The sequence below is a fragment of the Gossypium hirsutum genome, chromosome A09 (assembly GCF_007990345.1).
Source record: "Gossypium hirsutum isolate 1008001.06 chromosome A09, Gossypium_hirsutum_v2.1, whole genome shotgun sequence".
Taxonomy (NCBI): domain Eukaryota; kingdom Viridiplantae; phylum Streptophyta; class Magnoliopsida; order Malvales; family Malvaceae; genus Gossypium; species Gossypium hirsutum.
Window position 1 is genome coordinate 63,988,962 of NC_053432.1, and position 13,661 is coordinate 64,002,622.

Sequence of the window (13,661 nt, forward strand, 5' to 3'; positions counted from 1 at the left end):
CAAGCTTATTCTCAAGGATTCGAGGTGTTGTGTCCTAACTTATGAGATGTGACATTTTTGTTATTTCGGGATAAAAAGACATTTAATACACATTTTGATTTGTTCGAGTAATTTAAAATAAAGTAATATAAGGAGGGATCGTATTTTAAATTCTTTTCGAGTTGTCAACTTTCAACACCAAGACATTAGGTACTCAATTAGGTACCAATTTTAGGCCTAACGAGGGTGCTAACCCTTCCTCGTGCATAACCAACTCCCGAACCCATTTTCTAAACTTTGTAGACCAAAAATCGTTGTTTTAATAAGTCAAACATTTTATTAAAATGATCAAATTAAAAGGTGATCCGATAACACCTCATAAAAAAGATTGGTGGCGACTCTCATTTTTTTTTCAAAATAAAAGGTCGATTTCAAAAAATGGTTTCGATACTCTCCATATGCGACAAGTAAGAACAAGCTCGTTGATGCTCAAACTGTGCACTGTACGACAAACTATGAAACTGTTGACTATTTGGCAGATTGAAGAAATGCAGATTGTATCCCCCAATTGCATGGTAATATTCTGGTGTATGTTGCACAAGTTATGTTACACGTGTTTGATAAAATCAATCTTAGTTGGTAGGATTTTTTGATGTGCTTAGGTGCTAATTGACACAAATCAGCTTGTGTACAAGTTTTTTCAATTTTCAAGATTGTATTAATGGGATTAGTTGAGTTTTAACATGAATCAACTAATATATATTGTATAATTTGCATTTGAAAATGATGATGAAATGTATCAAGTCAAATTGGATTGCTAATTTTCTCTGTTTTGCTTTCTTTATTTGTTCATAAAACCAACAATTGGTATCGAGAGCCATTGATCTTTAAGGGCCTTTTTTGTGTATTTGCAAAAATGTCTTTAGCAAGTTATTCACCTCTTCTATCGCTTGAGTTCAATGGTGAAAACTACCATATTTGGGTAGTAAAGATGAAGACCTACCTTCAGGCTTTTGACTTGTAAGAGGTAGTGAATGCCGATGTTGAGTTACCATCGTTAAGGGCTAATTTTACCATAGCACAAATCAAGCATCATAGTAATAATTGTGCTATGTTGTGCATTAAGGTACAAAACTTGTTTCAGATGTTCTTGTGAAAATTCATTTTACTCTAGGATCAAAGTTGGAAATGGTTAGTACATTAAGGTAAAAGGAAAATGATATGTTTTAATCAACACTCCATCAGGTACAAAACTTGTTTCAGATGTTCTTTTTGTACCTGATGGAGTGTTGATTAAAACATCTCATTTTCCTTCTACCTTAATGTACTAACCATTTCCAACTTTGATCTTAGAGTAAAATGTCTTTTCACAAAAATGTATTAGTGGGATTAGTTGAGTTCTGACATGAATCAACTAATATATATTGTATAATTTGCATTTGAAAATGATGATGAAATATAACAAGTCAAATTGGATTGCTAATTTTCTCTGTTTTGCTTTCTTCCTTTGTTCATAACACCAACAACTTACTTATTGATCTGAGTTTCTGACAACTATCCCTACACAGTCCCGAAAAACTTGCTTCTAAGTTCACTTTGTAGAAAGTATTAGGTGGCAACTGCCATCAATGAACGAAGCTTCAGAGGACCTTTGTTGGATTGAATGAACTCTCCCAGGTGAGTTAGCACTAGATAAAATAAGTGATTAATTGTGAGGTTGGCATTGTCGTACACCACCTTGTTTCTAGATAATCGATAATGTAACACACAACAACCTTAATCTATTTTTGATCGAGTGGAAAACTAGAAGGATAAAAAAGTGTAAGAAAAGAAAATAGGAGAGATTATTTTTCATACTAATGTATAAAAACAAAAAAAAATAAATTGAAAGTATAATATAAAAGAAAATGAGATAGGAGTATATGTTAGTACTAATGTATAAAAATAAAAAAGTATCTAAATTGAAATTATAAGAGAAAAGAAAATGAGATAGGAGTATATGTTAGTTCAAAATTATATATTTTTAAAAGTTTTGGTTTCTTTCCTTTCATTTTTAACTCATTTTCTTTTGCTGGTCGAAACCAAGATGTCCACTGGCGGTAGCAGTGATTAATCTCCTCGCCACACGTGCTTTCCAAAGAAGTAAACGGCTGAACATGAAATATGATTTATTCTCATGGGCGAGGACAAACCTCCAACCTCATGGTTAAAGGATAATGTGAGCAACTATCACACTATACCTCATGGTTTTCTTTTAAAATTTTCATCTTTCCTACGAAACACATTTATGGAAAGGAAAATTATAATTTTTTTCTTTCTACTTTTATATTATTTCAGTTTCTCATTTTTTTTTAACTTTCTTTCTACTCTACCAAGCAAAGTAAATGTTTTTAAATCTACTGAGTTTCCAATAGATCTTAATGCATCTACAAAATTATTCTGTGAGGTATTTTCTATCCAAGAAATTTCTAGATTGTGCCAAATCTAAGAGATGGAGTCATGATCTACAAAAGTATGCATTGAATCCTCCATAGCATAATTAGTACATCTAGGGTAGTATGAAACTTGAGTTAACATGGATGGAATATAATTGTTATGAATTTTACGAGATTCGAGCTTTAATCATGTTGAAATTATATTGAATTCGATTTTAAAGCTTAATTTTAATTATATATGACCTTAATATTGTATACATTAGGTTTTATATCTTATTTATTTATTTATTTCAAAATTTAGAATATTTTAAGTAATTTAAATTGTTTAAGAGTTTTATGTTTCTTAGTTAATAAGAATGTTTAGTTCCACAAGAACTACTTATTATTAAATTAATTAGAGCTTCATTATATTTAAAAGTATTATTTTAAGTTCCACAATAACTTTTTGGGTTATTTCATTCTGTGAGATTTCTCTTTTATTTATTTTAGGAATAGATTTTTTTCTTAGTTTTCTCCACCCTCTAATTTACTAAAGTTCAGCCTTTGAGGGTTGGTTAAAGCCATTGGTTGAGCTTGTTGAGAAATCTTAATTGAATGATTCAATTAAACATTTATCATTCTATCCATATCCATCAGTTTATTCGATTCATCTTTCACCTTTTAAGTTTTGTTTTAGTTATTTATTATCTTGGGTCTTTCTTTTTTTACTCTAAAATTTTTTGTTTTAGTTGTTTTATTTCTGCCGACTTCATCTAAATCTTCTTGGCTTCCTTGTTGTGTTTCAGCTTGCTAATTCTCCAAGTAGGGATTTCCCTCTTCATTTCGACTTTTTTCTTGTTCAATCAACTTGAATTCGATCTCGGTCTACTGTCCTCCTATCAGTTCTTATAGAATATAATCTTTTTATCTGAGTGGTATACAAGGATTGAACTCTATTATTTATTTCTTATTAATTTAATTAGTTAAAGACAACATAATCATGTGATATTATCACTTATTAATTTTAATTTTAATTAGTGATAACGTAAATTGTTATCACTTATCTATTAATTAATTTAAATCAATAAAAAAAATTAATTATGACACAATATATAATGTCATAATTTTCACCAATGATAATTTCAACTTTAACCATAATATTTGAACTTGATCTATAACGCTTTGTAATTGATTTTAAAAAATTATTCACCTACAGAGTGTTCCACATACATTAGTAAAATAGATTATCAACGTGATGTAATTTATTACTTAACGTTGAATTTAAAAATTCGTTGGAAGGAAAATACTTGGCTTTGATAACTTTGAATAACAAATATGTAGGCTCCACAATAGTACACCACCCTTGCTTAACTAATAATGAAATATTGAACTTAGATAAGTCACGGAAGCTGAGACCCTCACTTAAGTTAGGCACATACATCGTACTCTATTGACACCAATAAATATTTTGTTGGAAAATTTTAGTTTAGAAAATAGTTCTCAATTATAGTGGAAGTTTAAAATTTTTGAGAACCAAGTAAGTTTATGATATTTATAACAGTAAATTTTTTCCCCAAAAGTATATGTGTTTTGTGATAGACGAATTTAAATCGTTCTTGACTTTTAATCGAATAACATTTTTTGCTATTCTCGTATCCCAAATTATGTCAAAAGTAGGCTCGAGCAACACAAATCAAATACAAAATAAGAAACAATTTAATTACTTTTAGTAGGAAAGTAATTCTCTCAAATAAAAACTAGTAGAAATTGCAATTATCAGAAAATAGAATTTTTCTTAAAAAATAAGTTCCCACTATTTTTGGAAAAATAAAGATATATAAAACTTATGTGTAAAACTTATGTTAATAACTCTACTGGTGTCATCTATTTTTAGGAAAAGATAGAATAATCTTTGTCGAATAAGAATGATACAAATAATATTTATTTAATAAAAAACACTCCCCAAATCTGACTAGGAGAGTGATGGGCAACATACTCTAGTAAATATTACTAGTAAAATAATTGGTCTTTGTGAATTTTTTGAATATGAAAATTAATGTAATGCCCCAAAATTGTTGTTTTGAATTGTGAAAATTACATCGAGTTAATTTCGTTTAGTGGTTAAATGTTAATTATTTGTGTCTGAGGTCCCGTATTCAAATCCCTTCCCTTGAACTTTTATTATTTTTGCTCCAATCCCTGACTTTAAATATTAAGCTTATCTATTATTTTTCTCAATTGTTGACAAGAATGAGCCTGTTGTTTTATTAACAAGGCATTAGCTTAGCTAGAGGTGTTGTGTTTGAATCTTGTGCATGCAAAGTGAAAATATTTTTGCTATTCTCTATCTGTGCCACCCATATGGTCAGAATTTGAGTTAAATTCAAATTTTGGAGAATTCGATAGATGGTTAGTTACTAGGATTTTAATTTTTTTTTAATATTTTTTGAAAATTTTGCCCAAAATGCCCCAAAATTTGCCACCCCACTCTTCCACTCACTCACTCACTCACTCCCTCTCTCTCATCCTTGCCAGCCATTTGTTCCTTTTCTTCCCATTTTCTTTGTTTTTCGATTTCCCCCATATTTCCATTGCAACCAAAATACTTTTCTCAACCATTTTTTTTCGTGTGATTTCAACCTTTTATTCCTTCCTTTTTGTCGTTTTTACGTCTACTTCATTGTTGTTCTATCTTTTGTCGTCCTTATTCTCTGATTTTGTTGATTGGTGTGTGCAATTTGGAGTTTCTGAGTTGTGGTAAGTGTTGCGTAGGAATAGTGTACATTTTTTTATAATAATTAATAAGAATGATGTTTTGGGGTAATTTTATTTGAGAAATTTTTGTTGGTGTTGATTGTGTTTTGATGCTCTCTTTTGTGGGAATCTGTTAGGGGAAGATCGCGAGGCACCTAACTATTTTCCAGTGAGCAGAGTGCCTTAGAAATCAGTTTCTCTTTAGGTAAGGGTCGAATGCTTTAGCAATTGTCGCTGAATTGTTGATTTGGGTTTGTTGCTTTGTTGTTAATCAGTGTGATTTTGTGTCGTTATAGGATTAGGAAGTGTTAGGTAAGGTCGACATCTTGAAAAACAACCAGGTGTGTGACTCGAACTCATAAAAATAGTAAACTATACAAAGCCAAAAACCATACTGTCAACACCACATGGACTGGGCCAGGTAGGCCTTGTGGGCTACATGATAGTGTGGGTCCATTTTCAGTAAAATTTAGCTAGGATCGTGTTTGATGTACATTTCGAGGTTAGCCACTTCGTAGGGTCTATTATGTGATTGGATGACTTCTATATATGAATATGTGATATTGATATTATATGTGTAATGTTTGAATCATGTCAATAATGTAAATTCTGCATCTGATCTGTAAATCTGAGAAATTCGTTAAAGCATGATTCATTTGCGAGCATCTGTATATGTATTATGTTTCAGCATGTGCATTAGGGGTGGGATATTTATGTGAAGAAGGAAGTGTTGAAAATTTAATGATCTCCCCTATCTGGTGGTTTAACCACATATCTGTTTTGGTGGCTTGACCATACTTATCTGATTCTGGCAGATTACAACATTATTTTTGGCCACCTTGTCTATATATTCTGTATAGTGACATATGATCACTTATTTAGTGTGTGGGGATGACAGAGATGATGTGTAGCGGATGGAGGTAAGATCTATCTGTATCAATAACTTATCTGATATGTGAAATATGTTGCATCGCATGATATGTCATGCCATCTGTATCTGACCTGTCTACAATTTACATCGCGGGATTTGCCATGTTTGTATATATTCGATTCATGATTTCTATATGTATCAGTTGAGTTGCACACAGAGCTTTGTAAGCACACCCAATTATTTTTCTTCTCAGGTAATCAGCAAACTTAGGATTGGACGACGTGCGAGAGCTCAGATTGGATTCTTAGTAATAAATCGATTTTTAAGAGACTTATTGTTTAATGACTTTTTGGACTGTTGGTACTTTTGGAATTATTTTTCAGTTTTTGGTTTATTTTGTTAGAATTTTTTTATATAATTAGCTTCATTAAACTGTAAAATTGTGTGATTTCACAAACTAGAACCACAACTTTCAAAATTAGCAACTTAGGAATTTCTATTGCAAAATAAAGTAACCACTTAAATGATCTTTGTAAAATAAATAACTTCAAGGAGAGTTTTTTTTAACTAATAAGGGTTTTGCCAAATTAATATTGTCGCAGCTCACTTTTTTTTAGTTTAAAGTTCTGGAGTTTTTAAAACGAGACTTTGTAATACCTCAAGATTTGGCCATAATGTCTAGGTCAGGTGTGGGGTGTTACAATTAAATATATTTTCTCATATATTCTTTTATTGTAAAGTTGTCATGACTTTAACAGAATTAAAATTGAGTTGAGAAAATTATTTAATTGAAAAATTAATTAATTAAAATTAATTTAATGAATAATATTTGTTTTGAGAAATCAAAAAACATGTTTTGGGTTTGATTAAATTATAAAGTCCTTAGAACTAAGGGACTAGTTTTTTTTTTATCAAATAAGTATTATTTATGCTCTACTAATTCAACCGGGATTCTTCTATTTCTCCTAATAACTAGGTGATACTGGTTGGGCTAAAAACACAAGTTATCCACAACTTTGAGATATTCTGCCCGAAAATAGTGAGAATTTATTTTTAAGTATAAATTTTATTTTTTGGGAATAACAATTCTACCTGTTTCTATTTAGAGAGATTTATTTTTCTATTGAAAGTAAGAAAATTGTTTTTCAGTTCTATATTTCATTTGTGATTGTTCAAACCCACACTTGAAGCGATTCGTGGTACGAGAATAGCGTAGAAGACTGTTCAGTTGAAAGCCCATAATATCTAGGATTTGTCTCGCACAAGGCACCTGTACTTTTTGAGAAAATTTTATTGCTATAAATATTATAAATTGACTTGATTTTCAAAATTTTAATTTTTCACTATAACAGAAAATTGTTTTCAAACAAGATTTTTTCAAATAGAAATCAACATAGAGTACAACTTAATTATACAAAAAAAATCAAATTAAGTTTTAATTAGGATTGATTATTATTATGCCCATCTAAGTAGTTACTTATTATAAAATATTAGTTTATTATAAAAAAATTTCGATTATCAAAGAGAAATGTTTCTATGATATTTTGTAACAAATATAATTTATGATATGTTTGTTTCTGTTGGAACATTTTCAAATATTTAGAGTGTTCCAATAACTATAAATACATGGGTGTAATTAATCAAAAAGTTATATTATTTGATTTTTTTAAAAATAATTATAATTATTTAAATAATATTATTTGAATAGTTATAATTGAATGAATAATTATGTGTTTATTTTAAAGACATTATTATTCAGAGAGACACTTATTGATGAAAGATGTCTCTATGAAAATTCCTATAAATAGGAATGAGATTTCTTTTGGAAATATACCAAAAAATTCTAATGTTCGTTCTTTCCTTCCTTCATTTTCTAATATTATTAGATTATTTTATAAAGTATTACTGCAGAAATCCTTTATAGAAATTGAGTTTCTTGTCATACTTTGCTCAGTGTGTAGTGGGCTATTCTCGTCAGTGCAAAACGCAAATAGTCATTAGTTTCATTGTATCCTCAAGGTTAATTTGCTTGAAATGTGTTTGCACACCGAAGATAGGTGGGGGCGAATATAACCTTAAAGATAGTGGTTTGATACACGCCTTGGAGCCTTGGAGCCTTGTCCTATTTATTCTTCTGTTCGAGTTCCGTTCGTGTGTTCGAGATTTTCCTTATTGGACATTTGTTCTAACAATTTTAAGGTTATAATTCATGATGACTACCACAACTCATGAAAGTGGAACACTAAGAGAGTTGGCTTCCAATTTTGTCAAACTTGATCTGTTTGATGGAGGCAATTTTTGACGGTTGCAATCAACTTTGAAGATTGCTTCTGTTTTGGATGCTCCAAGACCTGACGAGACTGAAAACGAATCTGTTGCTGTAACCCGAGAAAGACAAAAATGGGACAATGCTAATTACATGTGCATGGGCCACATATTGAATGGTTTATCTGATGGTCTATTCGACACCTACCAAAACGAGGTTATTGCTAAAGAATTATGGACAAACTGGAGACAAGATACATGACTGAAGATGTTACAAGTAAGAAATTTCTTGTCAGTCGTTTCAATAATTATCAAATGGTTTATGGTCGTTCTGTTATGGAATAATTCCGTGATATTGAAAAAATGCTGAATCAATTCAAGCAATATGATATGAAAATGGATGAAATGATTGTTGTATCATCCATAATAGACAAAGTTCCTCCATCTTGGAAAGACTTTAAAAGAAGTCTAAAACATAAGAAAGAGGAAATATCTCTTGAGGCTTTGGCAAACCATCTTCGTATTGAAGAAGAATATCGAAAGTAAGATCAGAATCTAAATTCTGAAAATGCCAAACTGCATGTTACGGAGGAAGTACAGACTACTAAACCATTCAAGAGAAAGTTCAAACAGATTGATAGAGCACTTAAGTTCAAAAAGAAATAAAAGAGCTCATGCTATCATTGTGTTAAGCCAGGACATTTCAAGAATGGATGTCGATTTTTAAAGAAGAAATCATCTTCTAAGGCTGATAATAACGAAAAATTCATTGCAATGATATCTGAAATTAATATGGCATAAGATGATAATACATTATGGATTGATACTGGAGCAACCAAACATGTGTGCAAAGACAAAAGCATGTTCACAAAGTTCACACAATGTGAAAATGACAATGTATTGTACATGGGAAATTCTTCCACTGCAGCAATCAAAGGCAAAGGTTCTGTTGAACTACAATTCACTTTTGGAAAGGTTTTAACCTTAAATGATGTATATTATGTACCAGAAGTTAGAAAAAATTTAGTGTCTAGAAGTCTGTTAAATAAGTTTGGTTTCAAACTTGTTTTTGAGGCAGATAAGTTTATTTTGTCTAAGGGAGGAATTTTTGTAAGGAAAGGTTATATGTATGAGAGTAAGTTAGATTTAATTCTTGTTTTTAATAATAATATTAAAAAATGCAATACATGTATGTTGATTAAAATTACAAGAAACCCTTTCCCTAAGGTTAAAAGAAAAACAAAATTGCTTGATTTGATACATAATGATTTATGTGACATGCATAATACTCCTACATTAGGTGGAAAGAAATATTTTGTTACTTTTATTGATGATTGTTCTAGATATTGTTATGTATATTTATTGCATTAAAAAAACGAAGCACTTGATAAATTTAAAGTTTATAAATCTGAAGTTGAACTTCAGTGTGAATCATTTATCAAGTGCTTAAGATCTGATAGAGGTGGAGAATAATATAATCCAAGTTATTTTGAATCCACTGGGGTTGTCCATCAAGTTTCAGCCCCTTACACACCATAACAAAATGGTGTAGCTGAAAGAAAAAATAGAGTCTTGACTGAAACGGTAAATTCAATGTTATCATATTCAAGTCTTGTACAAGGTTTTTGGGGAGAAGTTGTTTCCTAATAATGAAACTAAAATAACCCCTTATGAACAATGGAAGAAAAAAAAACTAAACCTTAATTATTTGAAGGTTTGGGGTTATAGAGCTATTGTCAAAGTTCCAACACCTAAACGTAAAAAGTTAGGTGAAAGAGGAATTGAATGCATGTTTATAGGATATGCACATAATACCAAGGCATATAGGTTCATGGTAATTGAACCAAATGATTCAATTTCAATTAATACTGTTATTGAATCAAGAGATGCTATTTTTGATGAAAATAGATTTAATTCTATATCAAGACAATTATAGTCACAACAATTGATTCATTCTTCAAATAAGAATGAGATTCCATTGGAACAAATTGAGAATAATAATGAATCTTGTCAAGAATTAAGAAGAAGTAAGAGGATTAAAAAAGTCAAAGATTTTGAACCAGATTTCATTATGTTTCTTGTAGAAGGAAAATGTGAAAGTATATGCAATAAGATACCTTATTGTTATAATATAGAATCTGATCCTATTACATTTAAAGAGGTAATGAAATCTCAAGACTCAGCTTTTTGGAAAGAAGCAATAAATGATGAGATGGATTCAATAATGGGAAATCAAACTTGGATCTTAGTTGATCTTCCACTGGGTTCTAAACCAATAGGTTGTAAATGGATCTTCAAAAAGAAAATAAAGGTCGATGGAACCATTGATAAGTTTAAAGCAAGGTTGGTAGCCAAAGATTTTACACAAAAACAATGTATTGATTACTTTGATACCTATGCTCCAGTAGCAAGAATTGCTACAATTAGACTTTTAATATCACTTACCTCTATATATAATTTAGTTTTTCACCAAATGGATGTTAAAACTGCATTTTTAAATGGTGAATTGGAAGAGGAAGTGTACATGGAACAACAAGAAGGATTTGTTGTTCCAGAACAAGAGCATAAGGATGTAAGCTTGTTAATCTTTATATGGACTTAAACAAGCACCAAAACAATGGCACCAAAAGTTTGACAATGTTGTTTTAGCTAATGGCTATAAAGTAAATGAATCCGATAAGTGCATATATAGCAAATTTAAAAATGGAAAATGTGTCATAATTTGCTTATATGTAGATGAAATGCTCATTTTTGGCACGGATTTGGAACAAATAGAAATCACAAAGAAGTTCCTGTCAAACAACTTTGCTATGAAGGATATGGGTGTAGCAGATGTTATTCTTGGGATTAAAATAACCCGAGATGAAAGCACTACAGCTTTATCACAATCACATTACATTGAAATTGTGCTTAAAAAGTTTGATCTTTTCAATTGTATATCATCATCTACACCCATAGATCCTCAAATAAAATTAGTATCTAATGCTGGTAGAAAAATTGATCAATTGAAATATGCAAGTCTAATTGGTTGTCTTATGTACATAATAACTTGTACAATACTAGATATTGCATATGCTGTTGGGAAATTGAATAGGTACACAAGTAATCTAAGTAGTTGCATTGACAAGCTTTGAATAGAGAACTTAGGTACTTAAAGAAAACTATTAACTATGGATTGTGTTATAATGGATATCCTCCAGTTTTAGAAGGGCATTCGGATGCTAGTTGGATTACAAGTTTGGAAGATCATGCATCTACTAATGGATGGATTTTTATTCTTGGTGGAGGAGCCATTTCTTGGGGTTCTAAGAAACAAACATGTATTCATGATTCCACCATGGCAGCAGAATTTATTGCATTAGTTGCTACATCTAAAAAAGCAGAATGGTTAAGAAATTTGCTTTATGATGTACCTTTATGGCCTAAGCCAATTTCACCTATTTCTATCCGTTGTGATAGTGAGGCTACTCTAGTAAAGGCATATAGCCAAGTATATAATGGAAAGTCTAGACACATTGGATTAAGACATAGATATGTCTGACAATTAATCTGTGATGGAGTGATCACTATTAATTATGTGAGGTCAAGTGAAAATTTGGCGAATCCTTTGATAAAAAGTCTTGCTAGAGATGCAATAAAAAGGACCTCAAAAGGGATGGGACTCAAGCCCATTAACTAAAGTCATCCATGATGGAAACTCGACTCAACGCTTGGTATAGCATCAAGTCTTGAGTTCAATGAGACAAAGTACATCATTAGTATGTGACTGTTAGCACTATAAATAAATCCATCCTAAGATTAAAGTGCTAGGTACCCGTAATGATAAGGGAAGGATGAGTAATGTACTCTTAATGGACCCATTACATAAATATGTTAGAGTGTTATAATTACAGGAACACTCTTGATGGGATCTACCTATGTGAGCGGAAGTGTGGCCGCTTTAGGAGCTCAAGAGCTTGGATCTGACAGGACCCATGAAAAGAGGACACAGACACATGGCCATAATAGTGTCCCTAGATACTATGTATTGATCGATGTTGAAATCATTGTGTGAGATATGTTCAGTTAATCAAATGAAATAGTTGGTTCAAAGGTTAGTCTACCATACAATTTCGATTAATTTTAACATGTTTTCACTAAGTGAATGTTCAATCGTAAGATACCTTCATTTATGCAAATTGATTTCCAAGAATGTCAAAATCTAAAATATTTTGAAAATGGGGAGAGATTGTTGGAACATTTTCAAATATTTATAATGTTCCAATAACTATAAATGAATGGATGTAATTAATCAAAAAGTTATATTATTTAATTTTTTGAAAAAGAATTATAATTATTTAAATAATATTATTTAAATAATTATAATTAAATGAATAATTATGTGTTTATTTTAAAGACATTATTATTCAGAAAGACGCCTATTGATGAAAAATGTCTCTATGAAGAGACGTGAAAATTCCTATAAATAGGAATGAGATTTCATTTGGAAATATACCAAAAAATTCTCATATTTTTTCTTTCCTTCCTTCATTTTCTAATATTGTTAGATTATTCTATAAAGTATTACTGTAGAAATCCTTTATAAAAATTGAGTTGCTTGTCATACATTGCTCAATGTGTAGTGGGTTATTCTTGTCAGTGCAAAATGCAAATAGTCATTAGCTTCATTGTATCCTCGAGGTTAATTTGCTTGGAACTCGTTTGCACACCGAAGATAGATGGGGGTGAATATAACCTTAAAGATAGTGGTTTGATACACGCCTTGGAGCCTTGTCCTATTTATTCTTCTGTTCAAGTTCCGTTCGTGTGTTCGAGATTTTCCTTATCAGAGATTTCTACTAACAATTTCATTGAAAATAAATTTTAAAAAATAATTTTGAAAAATATTTTACATAAAATCAACCAAACATCATAAAATATAAGCTTTTTCAAAAAAAAATCTATTTTCTAAAAATTGTTTTTCAAAAATTGTTTTCAGTACAACAAACATAGCTTAAATTTCTTAAGAATTTTAAATTCACTACTAAAGAGAGATTCAACAAATCCATTAATTTGATAAACATATGTTTCATATGTAACGATCTATCTTTTAGTTGATTTCACCTTATTTGGGCATTTCCTAATTATACGAGGATTTAGCAAAAATGATGGAGAGTTTATCTTTGTTTGTTACATTGTTTTGTGAGTGCTGCTATTTTCTAGGAGTTCCTAATGGGTTGCCATTACCACACACAATTTATTGTTGGATATTTCTTGAAGTTCACTAAAAAGTGCAATAATTTGTGGGTTTCAATTTATTTTTTGACCTCAAGCATTTTCTTTGCATACTTTCTTAATGAAATGTTTATTGGAATGAATGGTTTGCATGATGCAACAAA